Source organism: Betta splendens, chromosome 19 (assembly GCF_900634795.4).
Source record: "Betta splendens chromosome 19, fBetSpl5.4, whole genome shotgun sequence".
Taxonomy (NCBI): Eukaryota; Metazoa; Chordata; class Actinopteri; order Anabantiformes; family Osphronemidae; genus Betta; species Betta splendens.
Window position 1 is genome coordinate 24,103 of NC_040898.2, and position 6,412 is coordinate 30,514.

The 6,412-nt window shown below is 46.0% G+C and overlaps 2 non-coding genes across 2 annotated transcripts; both read right to left on the reverse strand.

The window, feature by feature from the left end:
- Nucleotides 1-1,312: 1,312 nt before the first annotated feature.
- On the reverse strand, nt 1,313-1,385 carry trnaa-ugc (transfer RNA alanine (anticodon UGC)). The gene has a single exon. It is a non-coding gene; the product is annotated as a tRNA-Ala (tRNA).
- Nucleotides 1,386-4,502: 3,117 nt separating this feature from the next.
- On the reverse strand, nt 4,503-4,575 carry trnaa-ugc (transfer RNA alanine (anticodon UGC)). The gene has a single exon. It is a non-coding gene; the product is annotated as a tRNA-Ala (tRNA).
- Nucleotides 4,576-6,412: the final 1,837 nt, after the last annotated feature.

The window sequence follows — 6,412 nt, forward strand, 5'->3', positions numbered from 1 at the left end:
ATTTTTTCTTGGGTTCATCAGGACAGATAGATAAGGTCGGAGAGCAGACAGTGAGACTGTAAGGAGGGGAGGGGGGGGGTGTGTATCTGAATCAGTGTAGTGAAGTGTTGTTTATAGAAGTATGACCGAGGCCGACCAAGATGTTTACAGGTCAGTCCAATAGTTGTCCTTGAAGGGAGTCACAATAAGGGGAAGAGGATAGATAGAGGCACAGCTGGTGAGCTAAATTGGACCCGGGAAGGGAGGTGTGAGGGAGAAGGGACAGAGTAATACACAGCCAAATTTAATACATTTTAACAATCCATGACTAATTTGTCTAGATCAATACTCCAATCGGTCAGAACTCAGGGCTTCTTCGCCTCTTGTGGGACCATGGGTCACCCGTGACATCTCCTCAAGCCTGTCAGACAAGGCTGTCACCATATTCACCAAGTGTTCAGTCTGTCTGCAGATGTTATCCCTCAGTCTCTTGTCTTCCTCCGTACGGGCTGAGATCTTATTAGTCAGTCCTGTAATCCGGGCATCCGAACGGGCTGAGATGTTACAGATCAGTCCTTCAATCCGGGCAATCCTCTGGTGTAATTCCGTCAGCCGAGTAACCATGGCCCCCGTCGGCGTTTGCAGCTCCACAGCCGGTGGACACGCCAATGAGCCGGCCACAGATTTTCCAATCTTTCCAATCTTCCGATAAAGCAGGGCACCACCAAAGCCAATCATGAGTAGCCCAGTTATCAAAGTCCAAAATATGAATAGATCCTCTGCATCCTCGATGGACAGAGGCTCCAGACACAGGGGGCACCAGGAATCCCACGCGTCCCGCACGTAGCCGGAGGCAAAAGTCCCCAAGGGGCAGAGTGGTTCTCCCGGAGATTCTTTCCTTTGTGAAAACATTTTGTCCAATGCGCTGAGTGACCAGTTGATTAGCTCCATGTTCAAAAATGTTATTCCAGAATAGCAGATCAGGGTGCTCAGAAAAGACAAGACAAGGACACTGCAAGCAAAAGCAGAGTGGGAGCAGAGAGAAAACATGTCTGCACTCCTCGAGAGGCGGAAGTAGTAGTCTTCATTTGCTTAAGGAGCAAATGAAGCCCACCAGAGCACCAAGTGAAGTGTTTTCATTCTGTAAAGTATCATACACGAGCCCGCCAGGCGCTGCACTGCAGCCGCAGGGGATGGGCGAACATGCAGAGATTAATTTCCACAACGAGGGTTCAATATAGGCAAACCTGGCTATGGATAGTTTGGACAATAGGCTATTTGAGATGCAGACCACTTCAAAAGACAACAATTAGTGAGAAGAAATAAAGGCACGTGGAGAATGTGGGCATCGATCCCACTGCCTCTCGCATGCAAAGCAAGCGCTCTACCACTTGAGCTAACTCCCCTGATTTTCACACATCGTTGCAGAACACTTTACAGGTCAAGAGTAGGGGTGATGTACAAATCTGCATGTATGGGGTCGACTTCCATGTTTGTCGACGCTTCCAATTTCGCTGCCAATTATTGTAGTTGGGTATACGATACGCACACGACATTGATCCTAGATGCAAAACCTGCCTTATCGTGTTATGTACCACTGATTTAAGCATACCACAAGGCAGAGCATTAGATCATGATATTGTTACATAGCTAAACTAGGTAGGTGTAATAACGTTGCCAATGTGAGCTTCTTTGGAGAGAAAGGAAAGAAGCATTTAGTGGTACAGGGCTTTGTTCAATTTAAGGAGCAAATGAAGCCCACCAGAGCACCAAGTGAAATGTTTTCATTCGGTAAAGTATCATACACGAGCCCGCCAGGCGCTGCACTGCAGCCGCAGGGGATGGGTGAACATGCAGAGATTAATTTCCACAACTAGGGTTCAATATAGATGTAGGCAAACCTGGCTATGGATAGTTTGGACAGTAGGCTATTTGACATCCAGACCACTTCAAAAGACAACCATTAGTGAGAAGAAATAAAGGCACATGGAGAATGTGGGCATCGATCCCACTGCCTCTCGCATGCAAAGCAAGCGCTCTACCACTAGAGCTAATTCCCCTGATTTCGAAGTCTTGTCACAAAACACTTTTAGGTCAATAGGAGGGGCCATGTACAAATCTCTGCATGTATGGGGTCGACTTCCATGTTGGTCGACGCTTCCAATTTCGCTGCCAATTTTTGTAGTTGGGTATACGATACGTACACGACATTGATCCTAGATGCAAAACCTGCCTTATCGTGTTATGTACCACTGATTTAAGCATACCACAGGGCAGAGCATTAGATCATGGTATTGTTACATAGCTAAACTAGGTAGGTGTAATAACGTTGCCAATGTGAGCTTCTTTGAAGAGAAAGGAAAGAAGCATTTAGTGGTACAGGGTTTTGTTCAATTTAAGAATTAAGAATTAAGAATGCCTTTATTAGTCCCACAGCGGGGAAATTCCCATCAGCAGCCAGGTTACCCGGCGCTAGTCCGACAGTGGAAGCAAATTGCAGTACAAACAGTAATAAAACGCACACACATACAGTATCACACAGTACAAGTGGAAACCTTGCTGGAATTTTTTCTTGGGTTCATCAGGACAGATAGATAAGGTCGGAGAGCAGACAGTGAGACTGTAAGGAGGGGAGGGGGGGGGTGTGTATCTGAATCAGTGTAGTGAAGTGTTGTTTATAGAAGTATGACCGAGGCCGACCAAGATGTTTACAGGTCAGTCCAACAGTTGTCCTTGAAGGGAGTCACAATAAGGGGAAGAGGATAGATAGAGGCACAGCTGGTGAGCTAAATTGGACCCGGGAAGGGAGGTGTGAGGGAGAAGGGACAGAGTAATACACAGCCAAATTTAATACATTTTAACAATCCATGACTAATTTGTCTAGATCAATACTCCAATCGGTCAGAACTCAGGGCTTCTTCGCCTCTTGTGGGACCATGGGTCACCCGTGACATCTCCTCAAGCCTGTCAGACAAGGCTGTCACCATATTCACCAAGTGTTCAGTCTGTCTGCAGATGTTATCCCTCAGTCTCTTGTCTTCCTCCGTACGGGCTGAGATCTTATTAGTCAGTCCTGTAATCCGGGCATCCGAACGGGCTGAGATGTTACAGATCAGTCCTTCAATCCGGGCAATCCTCTGGTGTAATTCCGTCAGCCGAGTAACCATGGCCCCCGTCGGCGTTTGCAGCTCCACAGCCGGTGGACACGCCAATGAGCCGGCCACAGATTTTCCAATCTTTCCAATCTTCCGATAAAGCAGGGCACCACCAAAGCCAATCATGAGTAGCCCAGTTATCAAAGTCCAAAATATGAATAGATCCTCTGCATCCTCGATGGACAGAGGCTCCAGACACAGGGGGCACCAGGAATCCCACGCGTCCCGCACGTAGCCGGAGGCAAAAGTCCCCAAGGGGCAGAGTGGTTCTCCCGGAGATTCTTTCCTTTGTGAAAACATTTTGTCCAATGCGCTGAGTGACCAGTTGATTAGCTCCATGTTCAAAAATGTTATTCCAGAATAGCAGATCAGGGTGCTCAGAAAAGACAAGACAAGGACACTGCAAGCAAAAGCAGAGTGGGAGCAGAGAGAAAACATGTCTGCACTCCTCGAGAGGCGGAAGTAGTAGTCTTCATTTGCTTAAGGAGCAAATGAAGCCCACCAGAGCACCAAGTGAAGTGTTTTCATTCTGTAAAGTATCATACACGAGCCCGCCAGGCGCTGCACTACAGCCGCAGCGGATGGATGAACATGCAGAGATTAATTTCCACAACGAGGGTTCAATATAGGCAAACCTGGCTATTGATAGTTTGGACAGCAGGCTATTTGACATGCAGACCACTTCAAAAGAAAACCATTAGTGAGAAGTAATAAAGGCACGTGGACAATGTGAGTATCCATCCCACTGCCTCTCGCATGCGAAGCAAGCGCTCTACCACTTGAGCTAATTACCCTAATTTTAAACATTGACGCAAAACACTTTTCAGGTGTGGTGGGGTGATGTACAAATCTCTGCATGTATGGGGTCGACTTCCATGTTGGTCGACGCTTCCAATTTCGCTGCCAATTATTGTAGTTGGGTATACGTTACATACACGACATTGATCCTAGATGCAAAACCTGCCTTATCGTGTTATGTACCACTGATTTAAGCATGCCACAGGGCAGAGCATTAGATCATGGTATAGTTCCATAGCTAAACTAGGTAGGTGTAATAACATTGCCAATGTGAGCTTCTTTGGAGAGAAAGGAAAGAAGCATTTTAGTGGTACAGGGTTTTGTTCAATTTAAGGAGCAAATGAAGCCCACCAGAGCACCAAGTAAAGTGTTTTCATTCTGTAAAGTATCATACACGAGCCCGCCAGGCGCTGCACTGCAGCCGCAGGGGATGGGCGAACATGCAGAGATTAATTTCCACAACGAGGGTTCAATATAGGCAAACCTGGCTATGGATAGTTTGGACAATAGGCTATTTGAGATGCAGACCACTTCAAAAGACAACAATTAGTGAGAAGAAATAAAGGCACGTGGAGAATGTGGGCATCGATCCCACTGCCTCTCGCATGCAAAGCAAGCGCTCTACCACTTGAGCTAACTCCCCTGATTTTCACACATCGTTGCAGAACACTTTACAGGTCAAGAGTAGGGGTGATGTACAAATCTGCATGTATGGGGTCGACTTCCATGTTTGTCGACGCTTCCAATTTCGCTGCCAATTATTGTAGTTGGGTATACGATACGCACACGACATTGATCCTAGATGCAAAACCTGCCTTATCGTGTTATGTACCACTGATTTAAGCATACCACAAGGCAGAGCATTAGATCATGATATTGTTACATAGCTAAACTAGGTAGGTGTAATAACGTTGCCAATGTGAGCTTCTTTGGAGAGAAAGGAAAGAAGCATTTAGTGGTACAGGGCTTTGTTCAATTTAAGGAGCAAATGAAGCCCACCAGAGCACCAAGTGAAATGTTTTCATTCGGTAAAGTATCATACACGAGCCCGCCAGGCGCTGCACTGCAGCCGCAGGGGATGGGTGAACATGCAGAGATTAATTTCCACAACTAGGGTTCAATATAGATGTAGGCAAACCTGGCTATGGATAGTTTGGACAGTGGGCTATTTGACATGCAGACCACTTCAAAAGACAACCATAGTGAGAAGAAATAAAGGCACGTGGAGAATGTGGGCATCGATCCCACTGCCTCTCGCATGCAAAGCAAGCGCTCTACCACTTGGGCTAATTCCCCTTATTTTCAAGAAATGTTTGCAGCACACTTTACAGTTTAAGAGTAGGGGTGATGTACAAATCTCTGCATATATGGGTCGACTTCCATGTTGGTCGACGCTTCCAATTTCGCTGCCAATTACTGTAGTTGGGTATACGATACGTACACGACATTGATCCTAGATGCAAAACCTGCCTTATCGTGTTATGTACCACTAATTTAAGCATGCCACAGGGCAGAGCATTAGATCATGGTATAGTTCCATAGCTAAACTAGGTAGGTGTAATAACATTGCCAATGTGAACTTCTTTGGAGAGAAAGGAAAGAAGCATTTTGTGGTACAGGGTTTTGTTCAATTTAAGGAGCAAATGAAGCCCACCAGAGCACCAAGTGAAGTGTTTTCATTCTGTAAAGTATCATACCCGAGCCCGCCAGGCGCTGCACTACAGCCGCAGCGGATGGATGAACATGCAGAGATTAATTTCCACAAAGAGGGTTCAATATAGGCAAACCTGGCTTGGATAGTTTGGACATTATGATATTTGACATGCAGACCACTTCAAAAGACAACCATTAGTGAGAAGAAATAAAGGCACATCGATCCCACTGCCTCTCGCATGCTAAGCAAGCGCTCTACCACTTGAGCTAATTCCCCTGATTTTCACACATCGTTGCAGAACACTTTACAGGTCAAGAGTAGGGGTGATGTACAAATCTGCATGTATGGGGTCGACTTCCATGTTTGTCGACGCTTCCAATTTCGCTGCCAATTATTGTAGTTGTTAATTATTGTAGTTCCTTGCTAAGCAAGCGCTCTACCACTTGAGCTAATTCCCCTGATTTCCAAGCATTGTCGCAAAACACTTTTCAGGTCAATAGGAGGGGTGATGTACAAATCTCTGCATGTATGGGGTTGACTTCCATGTTGGTCGACGCTTCCAATTTCGCTGCCAATTTTTGTAGTTGGGTATACGATACGTACACGACATTGATCCTAGATGCAAAACCTGCCTTATCGTGTTATGTACCACTGATTTAAGCATGCCACAGGGCAGAGCATTAGATCATGGTATAGTTCCATAGCTAAACTAGGTAGGTGTAATAACGTTGCCAATGTGAGCTTCTTTGGAGAGAAAGGAAAGAAGCATTTAGTGGTACAGGGTTTTGTTCAATTTAAGGAGCAAATGAAGCCCACCAGAGCACCA